The sequence below is a fragment of the Bombina bombina genome, chromosome 3, assembly GCF_027579735.1.
Source record: "Bombina bombina isolate aBomBom1 chromosome 3, aBomBom1.pri, whole genome shotgun sequence".
NCBI classification, from domain to species: domain Eukaryota; kingdom Metazoa; phylum Chordata; class Amphibia; order Anura; family Bombinatoridae; genus Bombina; species Bombina bombina.
In genome coordinates this window covers 702,034,918-702,060,984 of record NC_069501.1, presented here as the reverse complement: position 1 = coordinate 702,060,984, position 26,067 = coordinate 702,034,918, and the positions used below count along the sequence as shown (strand labels likewise).

Here is a 26,067-nt window from a genome sequence, read left to right as displayed (position 1 = left end):
TTAGGGGTCCAAGAAACTTTCCCAATATCTGAGAAAATCAAGTGAAATGAATATTAGCAGATGTCTTTTTATTATGGATTCCAGTATAGAACCAAAAAATATTTTACTGAAATAGAAAATCCTGAAGAATAATCCGGGAGGCCTTATTTGCCATCTAAGAATTAAGCAAATGATAATGCCTTTACTACCCATTCCCCAGCTTTGCACAACTAACATTGTTATATTAATATACTTAATAACTTCTAAAACTCGAAATCTCTGCCTGTTTCTAAGCCCTTGCAGGCCGCCTTTATCTCATCATTTTATTAACTTTTAACAGCAAGGCAGTGGTAGTTCATGTGTGCCATATAGATAATGCTGTGCTCACTCCTGTGGAGTTATGCATGAGCCAGCAGTGATTGGCTAAAATGCAAGTTCGAAAATAGCACTAAGATAGACGTCAGAAGAAGCTTAGGTACAAGGTAATCACAGAGGTAAAAAGTATATTAAATATATCCGTGTAAGTTATGCAAAGCTGGGGAATGGGTAATAAAGGGATAATCTATCTGTTTATACAATAAACGTTTTGAAGTAGACTGTCCCTTTAAAGTTGATTTAATCTGACTATACTTGAACTTGAATAAACGTGTATACAATGACGTACCTGTTCCCATTTGAGCAAAGCCGATATAGAAAAAGCATAAGATAAGGTGTAAAACCTTGCTTGCACCTCTTCTAGTGCAAGCAAGGAAACAGGAAAGCTAACTGCCCTTGAGCTCTAAAAATGGCCAACGCCGTAATTACTTCCTAAAAGGAACTCAACAAAAAATCCCCCCATAAAATTTGTTAATACGAAAAGTCAGTTTATATTTAGAAAGGACAAAATATTTTCAGTTTCCAAAGTTTCAAGGCTTGTTATTATTTATTTGTAATGGCCCATTCTATCGTATAGAACTAAAACAAAAAACAATAAAAAACAACAAATTTAAAAAGAAGGTTTAGTGGTGTCTGCTGCAAAAAAGACCATGCAATCTAATTGGGGAAAAAAAAGAAAATTTATGCTTACCTGATGAATTTATTTATTTCCGGGCATGGAGAGCACACAACGGCATTCCAATTACTAGTGGGATATTCACTCCTGGCCAGCAGGAGGAGGCAAAGAGCACCCCAGCAGAGCTGTTAAGTGTAACTTCCTTTCCTTAACCATAAGCCCCAGTCATTCTCTTTGCCTCTGTCGATGGAGGATGTGCGAAGTTGGTGTCTGAAGATTTTAATCCTTTTATGGGTACTTTTCGCTGCAAGCAAGGATTGGGGTCTAGCTGTGTCCACGTCAATCTCTTGAGTAAGGGTAGTGGTGGCTTTTAGCAGTTACTGTCATTTCCCTTACCCATAACCCCCAGTCATTCAACCGAAGGGAAAAGGAAAAAGATGATAACACAAAGGTGTAGAGGTGCCTGCAGTTTAACATAAAAAATCTGTCTTAATTAAGGGTGGGTCGTGGACTCTCCATGCCCGGAAAGAAAGAAATGTATCAGGTAAGCATAAATTTTCTTTTCTTTCCTATGGAATAGAGAGTCCACGACGGCATTCAAATTACTAGTGGGAACCAATACCAAAGCTAGAATACATGGAATGAACAGGGAGGGAGAAAAAGGCAGGAGGACCTAAACAGAAGGCACCACCGCTTGAAGAACTTTTCTCCCAAAAGAGGCCTCAGCCGAGGCAAAAGTATCAAATTTGTAGAATTTGAAAAAGTATGCAAAGAGAACCAAGTTGTCACCTTGCAAATCTGTTCCACAGAAGCTTCATTTTCCAAGATGAGGAGACAGCCGTAGTGGAATGAGACGTAATTCTCTCAGGAGGCTGCTGTCCAGCAGTCTCATAACCAAAACAAAACAGAATTTATGCTTACCTGATAAATTACTTTCTCTTGCGGTGTATCCAGTCCACGGATTCATCCTTACTTGTGGGATATTCTCATTCCCTACAGGAAGTGGCAAAGAGAGCACACAGCAAAGCTGTCCATATAGCTCCCCCTCTGGCTCCGCCCCCCAGTCATTCGACTGACGGTTAGGAGAAAAAGGAGAAACCATAGGGTGCACTGGTGACTGTAGTTTAAAAGAGAAATTTTAACCTGACTTAATTGCCAGGGCGGGCCGTGGACTGGATACACCGCAAGAGAAAGTAATTTATCAGGTAAGCATAAATTCTGTTTTCTCTTGCAAGGTGTATACAGTCCACGGATTCATCCTTACTTGTGGGATACCAATACCAAAGCTTTAGGACACGGATGAAGGGAGGGAACAAGACAGGTAACCTAAATGGAAGGCACCACTGCTTGCAAAACCTTTCTCCCAAAAATAGCCTCCGAAGAAGCAAAAGTATCGAATTTGTAAAATTTGGCAAAAGTATGCAGTGAAGACCAAGTCGCTGCCTTACAAATCTGTTCAACAGAAGCCTCATTCTTGAAGGCCCAAGTGGAAGCCACAGCTCTGGTGGAATGAGCTGTAATTCGTTCAGAAGGCTGCTGTCAAGAAGTCTCATAAGCCAATCGGATGATGATTTTCAACCAAAAGGAAAGAGAGGTAGCCGTCGCTTTTTGACCTCTCCTCTTACCAGAATAGACAACAAACAAAGATGATGTTTGTCTGAAATCCTTAGTTGCTTGTAAATAGAATTTCAAAGCACGAACCACATCAAGATTGTGTAAAAGCCGTTTCTTCTTAGAAGCTGGATTAGGACACAGAGAAGGAACAATGATTTCCTGGTTAATGTTAGGAAGAAAACCAGGTTTGGTACGCAAAACTACCTTATCTGCATGGAACACCAGATAGGGTGAATTACACTGCAAAGCAGACAATTCTGAAACTCTTCGAGCAGAAGATATAGCTACCAAAAACAAAACTTTCCAAGATAATAACTTAATATCTATGGAATGTAAAGGTTCAAACGGAACCCCTTGAAGAACTGAAAGAACTAAATTTAGACTCCATGGAGGAGCCACAAGTTTATAGACAGGCTTGATTCTGACTAACGCCTGTGCAAACGCTTGAACATCTGGTACTTCTGCCAGACGCTTGTGTAAAAGGATAGACAGAGCGGATATCTGCCCCTTTAAGGAACTAGCTGAAAAACCTTTCTCCAATCCTTCTTGGAGAAAAGACAATATCCTTGGAATCCAAATCTTACTCCACAAGTAACCCTTGGATTCACACCAACAAAGATATTTCCGCCATATCTTATGGTAAATTTTCCTGGTAACAGGTTTTCTAGCCTGGATCAGAGTATCTATGACTGATTCAGAGAACCCACGCTTGGATAGAATTAAGCGTTCAATCTCCAAGCAGTCAGCTGCAGAGAAACTAGATTTGGATGCTTGAATGGACCCTGTATTAGAAGATCCTGCCTCATTGGCAGTGTCCATGGTGGGACAGATGACATGTCCACTAGGTCTGCATACCAAGTCCTGCGTGGCCACGCAGGCGCTATTAGAATTACAGAGGCCTTCCCCTGTTTGATTCTGGCTACCAGCCGAGGAAGAAGGGGAAACGGTGGAAAGACATAGGCCAGACTGAAGGACCAAGGCGCTACTAGAGCATCTATCAATGCCGCCTTGGGGTCCCTGGACCTGGAACCGTAAAGAGGAAGTTTGGTGTTCTGACGGGACGCCATCAGATCAAACTCTGGAATGCCCCATAGCTGAGTCAGCTGAGCAAATACCTCCGGGTGGAGTTCCCACTCCCCCGGGTGAAAAGTCTGACGACTTAGGAAATCTGCTTCCCAGTTGTCTACTCCTGGGATGTGAATTGCAGATAGATGGCAAGAGTGATCCTCCGCCCACCTGATTATCTTGGTTACTTCCTTCATCGCTAAGGAACTCTTTGTTCCTCCTGATGATTTATGTATGCTACAGTCGTGATGTTGTCCGACTGAAATCTGATGAACTTGGCCGCCGCTAGCTGAGGCCATGCCTGGAGCGTGTTGAATATCGCTCTCAGTTCCAAAATGTTTATCGGGAGAAGAGACTCTTCCCGAGACCATAGGCCCTGAGCTTTCAGGGAGTCCCAGACCGCGCCCCAGCCTAACAGACTGGCGTCGGTCGTTACAATGATCCACTCCGGTCTGCGGAAGCACATTCCCTGCGACAGGTGATCCTGAGACAACCACCAGAGAAGAGAATCTCTGGTTTTCTGGTCCAGTTAGATTTGAGGAGACAAATCTGCATAATCTCCATTCCACTGTTTGAGCATGCACAATTGCAGTGGCCTGACATGAATTCGAGCAAAAGGGACTACGTCCATTGCTGCTACCATTAATCCGATTAACTCCATGCACTGAGCTACAGATGGCCGAGGAATGGAATGAAGAGCTCGGCAAGTACTTAGAAGCTTTAACCTTCTGACCTCCGTCAGAAATATTTTCATTTCTACAGAGTCTATTAATGTTCCCTGGAAGGGAACCCTTGTGAGCGGGGACAGAGAACTTTTTTCGGTGTTCACCTTCCACCCGTGAGACCTTAGAAAGGCCAGAACAATATCCGTATGAGCCTTGGCTCTGGGAAAAGACGACGCCTGTATTAAGATGTCGTCCAGATAGGGTGCTACTGCAATGCCCCGCGGTCTTAGTACCACTAGAAGGGACCCTAGCACCTTTGTGAAAATTCTGGGAGCGGTGGCCAACCCGAAGGGAAGGGCCACGAACTGGTAATGCTTGTCCAGAAAAGCGAACCTTAGGAACTGATGGTGATCTTTGTGGATAGGAATATGAAGGTACACATCCTTTAGATCCACGGTATTCATATATTGACCTTCCTGGATCATCGGTAAGATTGTCCGAATGGTCTCCATCTTGAAAGATGGAACTCTGAGGAATTTGTTTAGAATTTTTAGATCCAGGATTGGTCTGAAAGTTCCTTCCTTTTTGGGAACCACAAACAGGTTTGAGTAAAAACCCAGTCCTTGTTCTGTAATTGGAACTGGATATATCACTCCCATCTTGAGTAGATCTTCTACACAGCATAAGAACGCCTCTTTCTTTGTCTGGTCTGTAGACAGACGAGAAATGTGGAACCTTCCTCTTGGAGGAGAGTCCTTGAATTCTAGAAGATATCCCTGAGCAACTATCCCTAATGCCCAGGGATCGGGAACATCTCTTGCCCAAGCCTGAGCAAAGAGAGAGAGTCTGTCCCGGATCGGGGGCTACCCTTTCATGCTGTCTTAGTAGCAGCTGCAGGCTTCTTGGCCTGTTTACCCTTGTTCCAGCCTTGCAAAGGCTTCCAGGTTGCCTTGGGCTGTGAAATGTTACCCTCTTGCTTTGCGGCAGCAGAGGCTGAAGCAGGACCGCTCCTGAAGTTGCGAAAGGAACGAAAATTAGCCTTGTTTTTAGCCTTAAAAGGCCTATCTTGCGGGAGGGCATGGCCCTTTCCCCCAGTGATATCCGAAATAATCTCTTTCAACTCGGGCCCGAAAAGGGTCTTTCCCTTGAAAGAAATATTCAGTAATTTTGTTTTAGATGACACGTCGGCCGACCATGATTTAAGCCAAAGCGATCTGCGCGCCATGATGGCAAAACCAGAATTTTTCGCCGCTAACTTAGCTAATTGCAAAGCGGCATCTGTTATAAAACAATTAGCCAGCTTTAGAGCCTTAATTCTATCCATAATTTCGTCATATGAGGTCTCCGTCTGGAGCGACTCCTCCAGCGCCTCAAACCAGAAAGCCGCTGCAGTAGTTACAGGAATAATGCAGGCAATAGGTTGGAGAAGGAAACCTTGTTGAACAAATATTTTCTTTAGTAAACCTTCTAATTTTTTATCCATAGGATCTTTGAAAGCACAACTGTCTTCAATTGGTATGGTTGTGCGCTTGGCTAGTGTTGAAACTGCCCCCTCAACCTTAGGGACCGTCTGCCACGCGTCCCGCCTGGGATCAGTTATGGGGAACATTTTCTTAAAGATAGGTGGGGGAACAAAAGGTACACCTGGTCTTTCCCACTCCCTAGCAACAATATCCGCTACCCTCTTAGGGATCGGAAACGCATTAGTGTATACAGGGACTTCAGGATATTTGTCCATTTTACACAATTTCTCTGGGACCACCATAGGGTCACAATCATCCAGAGTTGATAAGACCTCCCTAAGCAGTACGCGGAGGTGTTCTAATTTAAATGCTAGTGAATCTGATTCTGCCCGCTGAGAAACTTTTCCTGAGTCAGAAATTTCTCCCTCAGACATAACATCCCTCGCCCCTACTTCAGAGTGTTGTGAGGGTACATCAGATAAGCCTCCCAAAGCTTCCGACTGCTCCTCATCTGTTCTCAAAACAGAGCTATCGCGCTTTTTAGGGAAAACTGGCAGTTTGGATAGAAAGGCCGCAAGGGAATTATCCATGACTGCCGCAAGTTGTTGCAATGTAATAGGTGCTAATGCACTAGAGGTACTAGGTATCGCTTGAGCGGGCGTAACTGGTGATGACACATGGGGAGAGGAAGGCGGACTATCCTCATTACCTTCAGTCAAATAATCATCTAGGGCTATATTTTTAAGTGACACAATATGATCTTTAAAGTGTATAGACACATTAGTGCACTTGGGACACATTTTGAGTGGGGGTTCCACCATGGCTTCTGAACACATAGAGCAAGGCTTTTCCTTAGTGTCAGACATGTTTAATAGATTGGTATTATACACAAGCAGGCTTGGAAAAACACTTTATGTAATAAAAAATACAATTTGCAATAAATGGTACTGTGCCTTTAAGATAATAAAAGCGCACACAATTTTACATAACAGTGAAAAATGAACCAAATCTCTTGAAATTTTTACAGTATGTGCCTAATGCTTCGATATGATTGCACAGCAAGTTTCAGCCTGATTAACCCTTTAATGCCCAAACCGGAGCCACCTAAAGCAAACAACCGGTTAATAAACTACAGCACCATGCCACAGCAGCCTGCTGTGGCCCTACCTTCCCTTAAGGATTAAATTTGAGAAAAGCAAGCCTCCTGAAGTCCTTAAGCAGTCTCTGGACCCATGTGAAGCAGCATGCAGGGAAATCTTGTCAAAATAAACTGTGCAACTGAGGCGCGAAATTAGGCCCCTCCCACTCCACAGCTGTGGGGCCTTCAGAACCCAATTTAGGTGACTAAAAATAATGCCATGTGGAATAAAACCCCAATAAACACATCAAAAGTGCTTAAGTGTCAATAAAGAGTATTTTTCTAAACAAAATAATCGATTGCCCTGCTAAAGTGATAACCAGTCTATTGAGCCCACTTAAATAAGCCTCTAGTTCTATACTAAGTTTCAGAACATGGCTTACCCTTCCCACATGGGGAATCTTGTCAGTCTTCTAGCATTATCTTGTCTTGACTAGAAAAAAAGATGACTGAAACATACCTCAAAGCAGTTAAGCCTGCAAACTGTTCCCCCCAACTGAAGTTTTCTGGTACTCCTCAGTCCTGTGTGGGAACAGCAATGGATTTTAGTTACAACATGCTAAAATCATTTTCCTCTCAGCAGAATTCTTCATCATATTTCTGCCAGAGAGTAAATAGCACAAACCGGTACTATTTAAAAATAACAAACTTTTGATTGAAGATATAAAAACTACAAATCTAACACCACATTCACTTTACCCTCCCGTGGAGATGCTACTTGTTAGAGCGGCAAAGAGAATGACTGGGGGGCAGAGCCAGAGGGGGAGCTATATGGACAGCTTTGCTGTGTGGTCTCTTTGCCACTCCCTGTAGGGAATGAGAATATCCCACAAGTAAGGATGAATCCGTGGACTGGATACACCTTGCAAGAGAAATCTGAAATTTACCTCTTCAGAATAAGTCAAAGGATTTACACTGTTGGAATCTGAGCTCTCACCCTCAGAAGCTACCAAGGTATCCTCCTCATCCGACTTATGGGGGAGGTCAACCATCACAGAAGAAGATGGAACAGACACCTTACTAGCAGAAATATGCTTAGATTTCCTCTTGCGCTTACCCGCAATGGGAAAAGCAGATAAAGGCACAGATACCGCAGAAGATATCTGTGCAGCAAAATCTCCTGGCAAATACATGCTTTAAGGAGTATGTATGCGATACCATTGAGGCTTGGGACTTTGAGGAGGAAGCAGTGGCATATCCTGAACAGCATTATCCTGAGAAAATGTAGGCTCAGAAAAAAGTAATTTATCTTTAAATCTTATGGTCTTTTCTAAACATGAGGAAAAAAATTTCATAGGCAAAACAATTTGAGCCTCCAAACACAACAAGCATTTATCAAAAGGAACAGACTCCTGTTCAATATCCATAACTGATAAAGTACCCAAAAGTAAGGAATGTCACTTTAAGAAGGATAGCCTTCAAAGCGCAAAAAAAAAAAAAAGCTAAGCAAATAAAAAAAAATAAAAAAAAAAATACACCTCTACACCTCAGCTGAGGTGCCCTACCATAGCCTTCAGAAACTGCACGAAGTTAGGACTCTCCAATCGGCCAGACGATAACCACACAGCGGCAACTGAAGAAAAACTCACCGCTCCGAGTTACAAGCGGAAGTGCGGGAGAACACGTAAGCGGCAAAAGAAACTGTGCATCAAAGTAACAGTGCGCTTTTCTGACTCTAAAGTGAAAAAATGGAAAGTAGTCGTTTAAATCATTCCCAAGTAAGAAAAAACATAATTTATGAAAGAACTTACCTGATAAATTCATTTCTTTCATATTAGCAAGAGTCCATGAGCTAGTGACGTATGGGATATACATTCCTACCAGGAGGGGCAAACCTTAAAATGCCTATAAATACACCCCTCACCACACCCACAAATCAGTTTAACGCATAGCCAAGAAGTGGGGTGATAAGACAAAAGTGCGAAAGCATAAAAAATAAGGAATTGGAATAATTGTGCTTTATAAAAAAAAAAATCATAACCACCACAAAAAAGGGTGGGCCTCATGGACTCTTGCTAATATGAAAGAAATGAATTTATCAGGTAAGTTCTTACATAAATTATGTTTTCTTTCATGTAATTAGCAAGAGTCCATGAGCTAGTGACGTATGGGATAATGAATACCCAAGATGTGGATCTTCCACGCAAGAGTCACTAGAGAGGGAGGGATAAAATAAAGACAGCCAATTCCGCTGAAAAATAATAAACACCCAAAAACATAATTTATGCTTACCTGATAAATTCCTTTCTTCTGTTGTGTGATCAGTCCACGGGTCATCATTACTTCTGGGATATTATCTGCTCCCCTACAGGAAGTGCAAGAGGATTCACCCAGCAGAGTTGCTATATAGCTCCTCCCCTCTACGTCACCTCCAGTCATTCGACCAAAGACCAACGAGAAAGGAGAAGCCAAGGGTGTAGTGGTGACTGAATTATAATTTAAAAAATATGTACCTGCCTTAAAAAACAGGGCGGGCCGTGGACTGATCACACAACAGAAGAAAGGAATTTATCAGGTAAGCATAAATTATGTTTTCTTCTGTTATGTGTGATCAGTCCACGGGTCATCATTACTTCTGGGATACCAATACCAAAGCAAAAGTACACGGATGACGGGAGGGATAGGCAGGCTCATTATACAGAAGGAACCACTGCCTGAAGAACCTTTCTCCCAAAAATAGCCTCCGAAGAAGCAAAAGTGTCAAATCTGTAAAATTTGGAAAAAGTATGAAGCGAAGACCAAGTTGCAGCCTTGCAAATCTGTTCAACAGAGGCCTCATTCTTAAAGGCCCAAGTGGAAGCCACAGCTCTAGTGGAGTGAGCTGTAATTCTTTCAGGAGGCTGCTGTCCAGCAGTCTCATAGGCTAAACGTATTATGCTACGAAGCCAAAAAGAGAGAGAGGTAGCAGAAGCTTTTTGGCCTCTCCTCTGTCCAGAATAAACGACAAACAGGGAAGAAGTTTGGCGAAAATCTTTAGTTGCCTGCAAGTAGAACTTGAGGGCACGAACTACATCCAGATTGTGTAGAAGACGTTCCTTCTTTGAAGAAGGATTTGGACACAAGGATGGAACAACAATCTCTTGATTGATATTCCTGTTAGAGACAACCTTAGGTAAGAAACCAGGTTTAGTACGCAGAACTACCTTGTCTGAGTGAAAGATCAGATAAGGAGAATCACAATGTAGGGCTGATAACTCAGAGACTCTTCGAGCCGAGGAAATAGCCATTAAAAAATAGAACTTTCCAAGATAACAATTTTATATCAATGGAATGAAGGGGTTCAAACGGAACACCCTGTAAAACGTTAAGAACTAAGTTTAAACTCCATGGCGGAGCAACAGTTTTAAACACAGGCTTGATCCTAGCTAAAGCCTGACAAAAGGCCTGGATGTCTGAATTTTCTGACAGACGCCTGTGTAACAAGATGGACAGAGCTGAGATCTGTCCCTTTAATGAGCTAGCCGATAAACCCTTTTCTAAACCTTCTTGTAGAAAAGACAATATCCTAGGAATCCTAACCTTACTCCAGGAGTAATCTTTGGATTCACACCAGTATAGGTATTTACGCCATATTTTATGGTAAATCTTTCTGGTAACAGGCTTCCTAGCCTGTATCAGGGTATCAATAACCGACTCAGAAAACCCACGTTTTGATAAAATCAAGCGTTCAATTTCCAAGCAGTCAGCTTCAGAGAAGTTAGACTTTGATGTTCGAATGGACCCTGAATCAGAAGGTCCTGTCTTAGAGGCAGAGACCACGGCGGACAGGATGACATGTCCACTAGATCTGCATACCAAGTCCTGCGCGGCCATGCAGGCGCTATTAGAATCACTGATGCTCTCTCCTGTTTGATTTTGGCAATCAATCGAGGAAGCAGCGGGAAGGGTGGAAACACATAAGCCATCCTGAAGTTCCAAGGTGCTGTCAAAGCATCTATCAGAACCGCTCCCGGATCCCTGGATCTGGATCCGTAGCGAGGAAGTTTGGCGTTCTGGCGAGACGCCATGAGATCTATCTCTGGTTTGCCCCAACGTCGAAGTATTTGGGCAAAGACCTCCGGATGAAGTTCCCACTCCCCCGGATGAAGAGTCTGGCGACTCAAGAAATCCGCCTCCCAGTTCTCCACTCCCGGGATGTGGATTGCTGACAGGTGGCAAGAGTGAGACTCTGCCCAGCGAATTATCTTTGATACTTCTATCATTGCTAGGGAGCTTCTTGTCCCTCCCTGATGGTTGATGTAAGCTACAGTCGTGATGTTGTCCGACTGAAACCTGATGAACCCCCGAGTCTTTAACTGGGGCCAAGCTAGAAGGGCATTGAGAACTGCTCTCAATTCCAGAATGTTTATTGGCAGGAGACTTTCCTCCTGACTCCATTGTCCCTGAGCCTTCAGAGAATTCCAGACAGCGCCCCAACCTAGAAGGCTGGCGTCTGTTGTTACAATTGTCCAGTCCGGCCTGCTGAAAGGCATCCCCCTGGACAGATGTGGCCGAGAAAGCCACCATAGAAGAGAGTTTCTGGTCTCTTGATCCAGATTCAGAGTGGGGGACAAATCTGAGTAATCCCCATTCCACTGACTCAGCATGCACAATTGCAGCGGTCTGAGATGTAGGCGTGCAAAGGGAACTATGTCCATTGCTGCTACCATTAAGCCGATCACCTCCATGCATTGAGCTACTGACGGGAGTTGAATGTAATGAAGGACACGGCATGCATTTAGAAGCTTTGTTAATCTGTCTTCTGTCAGATAAATCTTCATTTCTACGGAATCTATAAGAGTCCCCAAGAATGGAACCCTTGTGAGAGGCAAGAGAGAACTCTTCTTTTCGTTCACTTTCCATCCATGCGACCTTAGAAATGCCAGAACTAACTCTGTATGAGACTTGGCAGTTTGAAAGCTTGAAGCTTGTATCAGAATGTCGTCTAGGTATGGAGCTACCGAAATTCCTCGCGGTCTCAGAACCGCCAGAAGGGCACCCAGAACCTTTGTGAAGATTCTTGGAGCCGTAGCCAATCCGAATGGAAGAGCTACAAACTGGTAATGCCTGTCTAAGAAGGCAAACCTTAGATACCGGTAATGATCTTTGTGAATCGGTATGTGAAGGTAAGCATCCTTTAAATCCACTGTGGTCATGTACTGACCCTTTTGGATCATGGGTAAGATTGTCCGAATAGTTTCCATTTTGAACGATGGAACTCTTAGGAATTTGTTTAGGATCTTTAAATCCAAGATTGGCCTGAAAGTTCCCTCTTTTTTTGGGAACCACAAACAGGTTTGAGTAAAACCCTTGTCCTTGTTCCGACCGCGGAACCGGATGGATCACTCCCATTAATAATAGATCTTGTACACAGCGTAGAAACGCGTCTTTCTTTATTTGGTTTGTTGACAACCTTGACAGATGAAATCTCCCTCGTGGGGGAGATAATTTGAAGTCTAGAAGGTATCCCTGAGATATGATCTCTAGCGCCCAGGGATCCTGGACATCTCTTGCCCAAGCCTGGGCGAAGAGGGAGAGTCTGCCCCCCACTAGATCCGGTCCCGGATCGGGGGCCCTCGGTTCATGCTGTCTTAGGGGCAGCAGCAGGTTTTCTGGCCTGCTTGCCCTTATTCCAGGACTGGTTAGGTTTCCAGCCTTGTCTGTAACGAGCAACAGCTCCTTCCTGTTTTGGTGCAGTGGAAGTTGATGCTGCACCTGCTTTGAAATTCCGAAAGGGACGAAAATTAGACTGTCTAGCCTTAGCTTTGGCTTTGTCTTGAGGTAGAGCGTGGCCCTTACCTCCTGTAATGTCAGCGATAATTTCTTTCAAACCGGGCCCAAATAAAGTTTGCCCCTTGAAAGGTATATTAAGTAATTTGGACTTAGAAGTTACATCAGCCGACCAGGATTTTAGCCACAGCGCCCTACGTGCCTGAATGGCGAATCCTGAATTCTTAGCCGTAAGTTTGGTTAAATGTACTACGGCCTCCGAAACGAATGAATTAGCTAGTTTAAGGACTCTAAGCCTGTCCGTAATGTCGTCCAGCGTAGCGGAACTAAGGTTCTCTTCCAGAGACTCAATCCAAAATGCTGCCGCAGCCGTAATCGGCGCGATGCATGCAAGGGGTTGCAATATCAAACCTTGTTGAACAAACATTTTCTTAAGGTAACCCTCTAATTTTTTATCCATAGGATCTGAAAAAGCACAGCTATCCTCCACCGGGATAGTGGTGCGCTTAGCTAAAGTAGAAACTGCTCCCTCCACCTTAGGGACCGTTTGCCATAAGTCCCGTGTGGTGGCGTCTATTGGAAACATCTTTCTAAATATTGGAGGGGGTGAGAACGGCACACCGGGTCTATCCCACTCCTTAGTAACAATTTCAGTTAATCTCTTAGGTATAGGAAAAACGTCAGTACTCGCCGGTACCGCAAAGTATTTATCCAACCTACACATTTTCTCTGGTATTGCAACAGTGTTACAATCGTTAAGAGCCGCTAAGACCTCCCCTAGTAATACACAGAGGTTTTCCAATTTAAATTTAAAATTTGAAATATCTGAATCCAATCTGCTTGGATCAGAACCGTCACCTACAGAATGAAGCTCTCCGTCCTCATGCTCTGCAAGCTGTGACGCAGTATCAGACATGGCCCTAGAATTATCAGCGCACTCTGTTCTCACCCCAGAGTGATCACGCTTGCCTCTTAGTTCTGGTAATTTAGCCAAAACTTCAGTCATAACAGTAGCCATATCTTGTAATGTTATCTGTAATGGCTGCCCAGATGTACTAGGCGCCATAATATCACGCACCTCCCGGGCGGGAGACGCAGGTACTGACACGTGAGGCGAGTTAGACGGCATAACTCTCCCCTCGCTGTTTGGTGAAATTTGTTCAATTTGTACAGATTGGCTTTTATTTAAAGTAGCATCAATACAGTTAGTACATAAATTTCTATTGGGCTCCACCTTGGCATTGGAACAAATGACACAGGTATCTTCCTCTGAATCAGACATGTTTAACACACTAGCAATAACATGCAACTTGGTTACAATCTTATTTAACAAAAACGTACTGTGCCTCAAAGAAGCACTAAACGATTAAATGACAGTTGAAATAATGAACTGAAAAAAAAAAAAAACACAGTTATAGCATCACTCTTTAAAAACAACACAACTTGTTAGCAAAGGATTGTTCCCATTAGTAAAGCAACACTAATTAAATTTTAAACATAAAAATCACAGAGCAACGTTTTAAAACACAGTCACTATATAAATCTCACAGCTCTGCTGAGAGAATCTACTTCCCTTCAAAGAAGTTTGAAGACCCCTGAGTTCTGTTAGAGATGAACCGGATCATGCAGAAAATATAAGTGTAACTGACTGGAAATTTTTTGATGCGTAGCAAAGAGCGCCAAAAACGGCCCCTCCCCCTCACACACAGCAGTGAGAGAGAAACGAAACTGTCATAAACAAAACAAGCAAAATGCCAAGTGGAAAAATAATGCCCAAATATTTATTCACTCAGTACCTCAGAAATGCAAACGATTCTACATTCCAGCAAAAACGTTTAACATGAATTAAATACCTATTAAAAGGTTTAATGTATTTTTACAGAGTAATTCCGGTGAAATACCATCCCCAGAATACTGAAGTGTAGAGTATACATACATGTCATTATAACGGTATAGCAGGATTTTCTCATCAATTCCATTCAGAAAATAAAAACTGCTACATACCTCAATGCAGATTCAACTGCCCGCTGTCCCCTGATCTGAAGCTTTTACCTCCCTCAGATGGCCGAGAAACAGCAATATGATCTTAACTACTCCGGTTAAAATCATAAGAAAAACTCTGGTAGATTCTTCTTCAAACTCTGCCAGAGAAGTAATAACACGCTCCGGTGCTATTGTAAAATAACAAACTTTTGATTGAAGTTATAAAAACTAAGTATAATCACCATAGTCCTCTCACACCTCCTATCTAGTCTGTGGGTGCAAGAGAATGACTGGAGGTGACGTAGAGGGGAGGAGCTATATAGCAACTCTGCTGGGTGAATCCTCTTGCACTTCCTGTAGGGGAGCAGATAATATCCCAGAAGTAATGATGACCCGTGGACTGATCACACATAACAGAAGAAATAAAGTTTAAATCTTATAATGAAAAAAACTGAAATTATAAGCAGAAGAATCAAACTGAAACAGCTGCCTGAAGTACTTTTCTACCAAAAACTGCTTCAGAAGAAGAAAACACATCAAAATGGTAGAATTTAGTAAAAGTATGCAAAGAAGACCAAGTTGCTGCTTTGCAAATCTGATCAACCGAAGCTTCATTCCTAAACGCCCAGGAAGTAGAAACTGACCTAGTAGAATGAGCTGTAATCCTTTGAGGCGGAGTTTTACCCGACTCGACATAAGCATGATAAATCAAAGACTTTAACCAAAACGCCAAAGAAATGGCAGAGGCCTTCTGACCTATCCTAGAACCGGAAAAGATAACAGACTAGAAGTCTTTCGGAAATTTTTAGTAGCTTCAACATAATATTTCAAAGCTCTAACTACATCCAAAGAATGCAACGATCTTTCCTTAGAATTCTTAGGATTAGGACACAATGAAGGGACCACAATTTCTCTACTAATGTTGTTAGAATTCACAACCTTAGGAAAAAATGTAAAAGAAGTTCGCAACACCGCCTTATCCTGATGAAAAATCAGAAAAGGAGACTCACAAGAAAGAGCAGATAATTCAGAAACTCTTCTAGCAGAAGAGATGGCCAAAAGAAACAAAACTTTCAAAGAAAGTAATTTAATGTCCAGCGAATGCATAGGTTCAAACGGAGGAGCTTGAAGAGCCCCCAGAACCAAATTCAAACTCCAAGGAGGAGAATTGACTTAATAACAGGTTTTATACGAACCAAAGCTTGTACAAAACAATGAATATCAGGAAGACTAGCAATCTTTCTGTGAAAAAGAACAGAAAGAACAGAGATTTGTCCTTTCAAGGAACTTGCAGACAAACCTTTATCCAAACCATCCTGAAGAAACTGTAAAATTCTAGAAATTCTAAAAGAATACCAAGAAAAATGATGAGAAAAACACCAAGAAATGTAAATCTTCCAGACTCGATAATATATCTTCCTAGATACAGATTTACGAGCCTGTAACATAGTATAAATCAGAGAGTCAGGGAAACCTCTATGACTGAGAATGAAGCGTTCAATCTCCATACCTTCAAATTTAAGGATTTGAGATCCTGATGGAAAAAAGGACCTTGTGATAGAAGGTCTGGTCTTAACGGAAGAGTCCATGGTTGGCAAGAGGCCATCCGGACAAGATCTGCATACCAAAACCTGTGAGACCATGCTGGACCACCAGCAGAACAAACGAGCACTCCTTAGAATCTTGGAAGAAGAACTAGAGGCGGAAAGATATAGGCAGGATGATACTTCCAAGGAAGTGACAATGCATCCACTGCCTCCTCCTGAGGATCCCTGGATCTGGACAGATACCTGGGAAGCTTCTTGTTTAGATGAGAAGCCATCAGATCTATTTCTGGAAGTCCCCACATTTGAACAATCTGAAGAAATACCTCTGGGTGAAGAGACCATTCGCCCGGATGTAACGATTGGCGACTGAGATAATCCGCTTCCCAATTGTCTATACCTGGGAAATGAACCGCAGAAATTAGACAGGAGCTGGATTCCGCCCATACCAGAATTCGAGATACTTCTTTCATAGCCAGAGGACTGTGAGTCCCTTCTTGATGATTGACATATGCCACAGTTTTGACATTGTCCGTCTGAAAACAAATGAACGACTCTCTCTTTAGAAAAGGCCATGACTGAAGAGCTCTGAAAATCACACGGAGTTCCAAAATATTGATTGGTAATCTCACCTTCTGAGATTCCCAAACCCCTTGTGCTGTCAGAGACCCCCAAACAGCTCCCCAACCTGTCAGACTTGCATCTGTTAAAATCACAGTCCAGGTTGGAAGAACAAAAGAAGCCCCCTGAACTAAACGATGGTGGTCTGTCCACCACGTCAGAGTGTGTCGTACAATCGGTTTTAAAGATATTAATTGAGATATCTTTGTATAATCCCTGCACCACTGGTTCAGCATACAGAGCTTGAAGAGGTCGCATGTGAAAACGAGCAAAGGGGACCGCGTCCAATGCAGCAGTCATAAGACCTAGAATTTCCATGCATAAGGCTACCGAAGGGAAAGATTGAGACTGAAGGTTTCGACAAGCTGAAACCAATTTCAGACGTCTCTTGTCCGTCAGAGACAGAGTCAAGGACACTGAATCTATCAGGAAACCTAAAAAACATAATTTATGTAAGAACTTACCTGATAAATTCATTTCTTTCATATTAGCAAGAGTCCATGAGCTAGTGACATATGGGATATACATTCCTACCAGGAGGGGCAAAGTTTCCCAAACCTCAAAATGCCTATAAATACACCCCTCACCACACCCACAATTCAGTTTAACGAATAGCCAAGAAGTGGGGTGATAAGAAAAAAGTGCGAACGCATATAAAATAAGGAATTGGAATAATTGTGCTTTATACAAAAAAATCATAACCACCACAAAAAAGGGCGGGCCTCATGGACTCTTGCTAATATGAAAGAAATGAATTTATCAGGTAAGTTCTTACATAAATTATGTTTTCTTTCATGTAATTAGCAAGAGTCCATGAGCTAGTGACGTATGGGATAATGATTACCCAAGATGTGGATCTTTCCACGCAAGAGTCACTAGAGAGGGAGGGATAAAATAAAGACAGCCAATTCCTGCTGAAAATAATCCACACCCAAAATAAAGTTTAATGAAAAACATAAGCAGAAGATTCAAACTGAAACCGCTGCCTGAAGTACTTTTCTACCAAAAACTGCTTCAGAAGAAGAAAATACATCAAAATGGTAGAATTTAATAAAAGTATGCAAAGAGGACCAAGTTGCTGCTTTGCAAATCTGATCAATCGAAGCTTCATTCCTAAATGCCCAGGAAGTAGAAACTGACCTAGTAGAATGAGCTGTAATCCTTTGAGGCGGAGTTTTACCCGACTCAACATAGGCAAGATGAATTAAAGATTTCAACCAAGATGTCAAAGAAATGGCAGTAGCTTTCTGGCCTTTTCTAGAACCGGAAAAGTTAACAAATAAACTAGAAGTCTTTCGGAAAGACTTAGTAGTTTCAACATAATATTTTAAAGCTCTAACAACATCCAAAGAATGCAACGATTTCTCCTTAGAATTCTTAGGATTAGGACATAATGAAGGAACCACAATTTCTCTACTAATGTTGTTGGAATTCACAACTTTAGGTAAAAATTCAAAAGAAGTTCGCAACACCGCCTTATCCTGATGAAAAATCAGAAAAGGAGACTCACAAGAAAGAGCAGATAATTCAGAGACTCTTCTGGCAGAAGAGATCGCCAAAAGGAACAAAACTTTCCAAGAAAGTAATTTAATGTCCAAAGAATGCATAGGTTCAAACGGAGGAGCTTGAAGAGCCCCCAGAACCAAATTCAAACTCCAAGGAGGAGAAATTGACTTAATGACAGGTTTTATACGAACCAAAGCTTGTACAAAACAATGAATATCAGGAAGATTAGCAATCTTTCTGTGAAAAAGAACAGAAAGAGCAGAGATTTGTCCTTTCAAAGAACTTGCGGATAAACCTTTATCTAAACCATCCTGAAGAAACTGTAAAATTCTCGGAATTCTAAAAGAATGCCAAGAAAAATGATGAGTAAGACACCAAGAAATATAAGTCTTCCAGTCTCTATAATATATCTCTCTGGATACAGATTTACGAGCCTGTAACATAGTATTAATCACAGAGTCAGAGAAACCTCTTTGATCAAGAATCAAGCGTTCAATCTCCATACCTTTAAATTTAAGGATTTGAGATCCTGATGGAAAAAAGGACCTTGCGACAGAAGGTCTGGTCGTAGCGGAAGAGTCCACGGATGGCAAGAGGCCATCCGGACAAGATCCGCATACCAAAACCTGTGAGGCCATGCCGGAGCTACCAGCAGAACAAACGAGCATTCCTTCAGAATCTTGGAGATTACTCTTGGAAGAAGAACTAGAGGCGGAAAGATATAGGCAGGATGATACTTCCAAGGAAGTGATAATGCATCCACTGCTTCCGCCTGAGGATCCCGGGATCTGGACAGATACCTGGGAAGTTTCTTGTTTAGATGAGACGCCATCAGATCTATCTCTGGAAGCTCCCACATTTGAACAATCTGAAGAAATACCTCTGGGTGAAGAGACCATTCGCCCGGATGCAACGTTTGGCGACTGAGATAATCCGCTTCCCAATTGTCTATACCTGGGATATGAACCGCAGAGATTAGACAGGAGCTGGATTCCGCCCAAACCAAAATTCGAGATACTTCATTCATAGCCAGAGGACTGTGAGTCCCTCCTTGATGATTGATGTATGCCACAGTTGTGACATTGTCTGTCTGAAAACAAATGAACGATTCTCTCTTTAGAAGAGGCCAAGACTGAAGAGCTCTGAAAATTGAGTTCCAAAATATTGATCGGTAATCTCACCTCCTGAGATTCCCAAACTCCTTGTGCCGTCAGAGATCCCCACACAGCTCCCCAACCTGTGAGACTTGCATCTGTTGAAATTACAGACCAGGTCGGAAGCACAAAAGAATCCCCCTGAATTAAACGATGGTGATCTGTCCACCACGTTAGAGAGTGTCGTACAATCGGTTTTAAAGATATTAATTGAGATATCTTTGTGTAATCCTTGCACCATTGATTCAGCATACAGAGCTGAAGAGGTCGCATGTGAAAACGAGCAAAGGGGATCGCGTCCGATGCAGCAGTCATAAGACCTAGAATTTCCATGCATAAGGCTACCGAAGGGAATGATTGTGACTGAAGGTTTCGACAAGCTGAAATCAATTTTAGACGTCTCTTGTCTGTTAAAGACAGAGTCATGGACACTGAATCTATCTGGAAACCCAGAAAGGTTACCCTTGTCTGAGGAATCAATGAACTTTTTGGTGAATTGATCCTCCAACCATGATCTTGAAGAAACAACACAAGTCGATTCGTATGAGATTCTGCTAAATGTAAAGACTGAGCAAGTACCAAGATATCGTCCAAATAAGGAAATACCACAATACCCTGTTCTCTGATTACAGACAGAAGGGCACCGAGAACCTTTGTAAAAATTCTTGGAGCTGTAGCTAGGCCAAACGGCAGAGCCACAAACTGGTAATGCTTGTCCAGAAAAGAGAATCTCAGGAACTGATAATGATCTGGATGAATCGGAATATGCAGATATGCATCCTGTAAATCTATTGTGGACATATAATGCCCTTGCTGAACAAAAGGCAAGATAGTCCTTACAGTTACCATTTTGAACGCTGGTATCCTTATATAACGATTCAATATTTTTAGATCCAGAACTGGTCTGAAGGAATTCTCCTTCTTTGGTACAATGAAGAGATTTGAATAAAACCCCACCCCCTGTTCCAGAACTGGAACTGGCATAATTACTCCAGCCAACTCTAGATCTGAAACACAATTCAGAAATGCTTGAGCTTTCACTGGATTTACTGGGACACGGGAAAGAAAAAATCTCTTTGCAGGAGGTTTCATCTTGAAACCAATTCTGTACCCTTCTGAAACAATGTTCTGAATCCAAAGATTGTGAACAGAATTGATCCAAATTTCTTTGAAAAAACGTAACCTGCCCCCTACCAGCTGAGCTGGAATGAGGGCCGCACCTTCATGTGGACTTAGAAGCTGGCTTTGCCTTTCTAGAAGGCTTGGATTTATTCCAGACTGGAGATGGTTTCCAAACTGAAACTGCTCCTGAGGATGAAGGATCAGGCTTTTGTTCTTTGTTGAAACGAAAGGAACGAAAACGATTATTAGCCCTGTTTTTACCCTTAGATTTTCTATCCTGTGGTAAAAAAGTTCCTTCCCCACCAGTAACAGTTGAGATAATAGAATCCAACTGAGAACCAAATAATTTGTTACCCTGGAAAGAAATGGAAAGTAGAGTTGATTTAGAAGCCATATCAGCATTCCAAGTTTTAAGCCATAAAGCTCTTCTAGCTAAAATAGCTAGAGACATAAACCTGACATCAACTCTGATAATATCAAAAATGGCATCACAGATAAAATTATTAGCATGTTGAAGAAGAAGAAGAATATTATGAGAATCATGATCTGTTACTTGTTGCGCTAAAGTTTCCAACCAAAAAGTTGAAGCTGCAGCAACATCAGCCAATGATATAGCAGGTCTAAGAAGATTACCTGAACACAGATAAGCTTTTCTTAGAAAGGATTCAATTTTCCTATCTAAAGGATCCTTAAACGAAGTACCATCTGACGTAGGAATAGTAGTACGTTTAGCAAGGGTAGAAATAGCCCCATCAACCTTAGGGATCTTGTCCCAAAATTCTAATCTGTCAGACGGCACAGGATATAATTGCTTAAAACGTTTAGAAGGAGTAAATGAATTACCCAATTTATCCCATTCTCTGGAAATTACTTCAGAAATAGCATTAGGAACAGGAAAAACTTCTGGAATAACCACAGGAGATTTAAAGACCTTATCTAAACGTTTAGAATTAGTATCAAGAGGACCAGAATCCTCTATTTCTAAAGCAATTAGTACTTCTTTAAGTAAAGAACGAATAAATTCCATTTTAAATAAATATGAAGATTTATCAGCATCAATCTCTGAGACAGAATCCTCTGAACCAGAAGAGTCATCAGAATCAGAATGATGATGTTCATTTAAAAATTCATCTGTAGAGAGAGAAGTTTTAAAAGATTTTTTATGTTTACTAGAAGGAGAAATAACAGACATAGCCTTCTTGATGGATTCAGAAACAAAATCTCTTATGTTATCAGGAACATTCTGCACCTTAGATGTTGAAGGAACTGCAACAGACAATGGTACATTACTAAAGGAAATATTCTCTGCATTAACAAGTTTGTCATGACAATTAATACAAACAACAGCCGGAGGAATAGCTACCAAAAGTTTACAGCAGATACACTTAGCTTTGGTAGTTCCAGCACTAGACAGCGATTTTCCTGAAGTATCTTCTGACTCGGATGCAACGTGAGACATCTTGCAATATGTAAGAGAAAAAACAACATATAAAGCAAAATTGATCAAATTCCTTAAATGACAGTTTCAGGAATGGGAAAAAATGCCAATAAACAAGCTTCTAGCAACCAGAAGCAAAGAAAAAATGAGACTGAAATAAAGCGACGCCCATATTTTTTAGCGCCAAATAAGACGCCCACATTATTTGGCGCCTAAATGCTTTTTGGCGCCAAAAATGACGCCACATCCGGAACGCCGACATTTTTGGCGCAAAAGGACGTAAAAAATGACGCAACTTCCGGCGACAAGTATGACGCCGGAAACAGAAAAGATTTTTTGCGCCAAAAAAGTCTGCGCCAAGAATGACGCAATAAAATGAAGCATTTTCAGCCCCCGCGAGCCTAACAGCCCACAGGGAAAAAAGAGTCAAATTTTTTAAGGTAAGAAAAAATGATTGATTCAAATGCATTATCCCAAATATGAAACTGACTGTCTGAAAATAAGGAATGTTGAACATCCTGAGTCAAGGCAAATAAATGTTTGAATACATATATTTAGAACTTTATAAACAAAGTGCCCAACCATAGCTTAGAGTGTCACAGAAAATAAGATTTACTTACCCCAGGACACTCATCTACATGTTTGTAGAAAGACAAACCAGTACTGAAACGAAAATCAGCAGAGGTAATGGTATATAAATAAGAGTATATCGTCGATCTGAAAAGGGAGGTAAGAGATGAATCTCTACGACCGATAACAGAGAACCTATGAAATAGACCCCGTAGAAGGATATCACTGTATTCAAAATAGGCAATACTCTCCTCACATCCCTCTGACATTCACTGCACGCTGAGAGGAAAACCGGGCTCCAACTTGCTGCGGAGCGAATATCAACGTAGAATCTAGCACAAACTTACTTCACCACCTCCATAGGAGGCAAAGTTTGTAAAAACTGAATTGTGGGTGTGGTGAGGGGTGTATTTATAGGCATTTTGAGGTTTGGGAAACTTTGCCCCTCCTGGTAGGAATGTATATCCCATACGTCACTAGCTCATGGACTCTTGCTAATTACATGAAAGAAAGGTTACCCTTGTCTGAGGAATCAACAAACTTTTTGGTAAATTGATCCTCCAACCATGTTCTAGAAGAAACAACACTCATAAAAGAATGGAAAGGTTCTTTCTAGTGAAAATGAGCAAAGGAAATTGAATCCAATGCTGTGGCCATAAGACCTAAAACTTCTATGCATAAATAGCAACTGAAGGAAATAATAGAGACTAAAGGTACCGACAGACGGAACCCAATAGAATTATCCCTTGTCTGATAGAGACAAAGACAGTGACACAAACTATCTGGAAACCTAAAAAAGGTGACCCTTGTGTGAGGAATCAAGAGCTTTCTAAAAAAAGATCCTCTATGTCCTGAAGAGCAAGTGAATCATATGAGATTCCCCATCCTCAGAAAATAATCTGAATGAAAACAGAAAAATGAAAATATGCATTTATTGTATCTAATGAAAACAAATAATGCTATCAATGACCATAAAAAGGCAAAATAGTTTGAATAAAACTCCAAACCCGGTTCCTAAAAAAGGAACTGGAAGAAATACCCCAGAAGATTCCAGGTCTGAGCAGCGCTTGAACCCCATGGGTGCCCAGCCATGCTTCAACCGTACCCAAAATATATAGGACAGAAACACACTTAAAGAAAGTGTTAGCCTTACTGGAATAAAATCAAAGAAATTTGGACAAAATAGAACCAAATAAATTTCAAAGAAGTCTTAACCTGCCCCTTACCAGCCAAGCTGGAATACGGCACGTACATCGCAATATTAGGGAGCTGATTTCGAACCCCAATTATAAACATGTTACTTGGGAAAGAACTCAGGAATTCGTTCCTTAATAAGAACAACCAAACTAGTATAAGCTTAAAGTTTTAGTCTTAGAACTCAATCTTGAAGCCCAGAGTAACAGTTAAGAATTGAATCCAATTATAAAACAAATAATTGATTATCTTAGAACAAAAGAAATATGGATTTTTTTTTTTATTTTTTTTTTATTTATTTTTTTAAAAATCACAAAATTCTTCTAGCTAAAATAGCTAAAGACATAGATTAACCCTCATTTGCGAAAATATTCAATAAAATGAAGACACAAATTAAATTATTAGCATGATAGTCCAGTTTAAAGGACCAGTCAATACAGTGGACTTGCATAATCAATAAATGCAAAACAACAAGACAAATGCAACAGCACCTAGTCTAGTAAATGTTGTCCCTTAACAATGCTAAAATAAATCATAATCTGATACTTGATCTTAAAGTAAACAGAAAAAATGAAGCAATTGCAATATCCAAATAAATCACAGGACCAAGAAAAGTACCTGAAACTAAATAATTTTCCATAAATAGGATACAACTATCTAAAGGAAAATAAATACTATTTTGCTATAGAAACAATAGCATAATTAGTAGAAGTAGAGATAGCCCCAATAAATTGGAGAACCCTCCAAATTGAATTTAACTGCTGGCAAAGAATATAGTTTAAAACCTTTGAAGAAGGAATAAAAGAAAATTCTCAGCCTATTCCATTCCCTAGAATGGGGAATTGGAAAGAAAACCTCTGAAAACACAGAAGAAATAAATAGGCAGAAATAGTGTCAGCTAGTCTTAAAGAACTAGTTACCTTAATATCCAAAATAATCAACGCCTTTTCAACAAAGAACAAATGTACTTTAATAATAGAAAAATAATAAAAAAGTAGATTTGATAGTGTCAATATCTGATGAAGAAAATTTCTGAAAGAGAAAAAACATCATCAGAGAAGGATAAATCAGTATGTTGTTAGTCATTTGATACTTCAATAATTAAAAAAGAAGTGAAAAAGACTTAAAAATTTTATTAGAAGGCACAAAGTCAGACAAAGCCTTTAAAATAGAATCAGAAAAATATTTCTTATAAATCTTCTAAATATTTCTTGTACATAAGATGTAAGAATGGAAATATATAAAGCATAAACACTAATGGATTCTGCATGTAAAAGTATATCATAATAACTTATTACAAACCATAGCTAAAGATAAACATTTATAACATTTAAAATAAATGAACTTAGCTTTGGTAGAACTGAAACTCAGTTAAGCGTTTTTCCAAAAGTGGCTTCTGATTCAGGGTCAATCTGAGACATCTTGCAATATGTAATAGAAAAAACAACATATAAAGCAAAAAAGATCAAATTCCTTAAATGACAGTTTCAGGAATGGGAAAAAAATGCCAATGAACAAGCTTCTAGCAACCAGAAGCAATAAATAATGAGACTTAAATATTGTGGAGACAACAATGACGCTCAAATTTTTTAGCGCCAAAAAAGCCGCCCACATTATTTGGCGCCACATCCGGTAACGCCGACATTTTTTGGCGCAAAAACGTCAAAAAAATGATGCAACTTCCGGCGACACGTATGACGCCGGAAATGACAAGAAAATTTTTGCGCCAAGAATGATGCAATAAAATGAAGCATTTTCAGCCCCCGCGAGCCTAACAGCCCACTGGAAAAAAGTCAAATTTTAAGGTAAGAAAAAATTGATTTATTCATATGCATTATCCCAAATATGAAACTGACTGTCTGAAATAAGGAACGTTGAACATCCTGAATCAAGGCAAATAAATGTTTAAACACATATATTTAGAACTTTATATAAAAGTGCCCAACCATAGCTTAGAGTGTCACAGAAAATAAGACTTACTTACCCCAGGACACTCATCTACATGTAGTAGAAAGCCAAACCAGTACTGAAACGAGAATCAGTAGAGGTAATGGTATATATAAGAGTATATCGTCGATCTGAAAAGGGAGGTAAGAGATGAATCTCTACGACCGATAACAGAGAACCTATGAAATAGACCCCGTAGAAGGAGATCATTGAATTCAAATAGGCAATACTCTCTTCACATCCCTCTGACATTCACTGCACGCTGAGAGGAAAACCGGGCTCCAACTTGCTGCGGAGCGAATATCAACGTAGAATCTAGCACAAACTTACTTCACCACCTCCATAGGAGGCAAAGTTTGTAAAA

General features: G+C 40.9%; 1 protein-coding gene across 1 annotated transcript in view; it reads right to left on the bottom strand.

The window, feature by feature from the left end:
- The window catches only part of ANKFY1 (ankyrin repeat and FYVE domain containing 1), a 423,330-nt gene that overhangs the window by 186,989 nt on the left and 210,274 nt on the right, over positions 1-26,067 (bottom strand). The gene's annotated exons all lie outside the window — the stretch shown is intronic.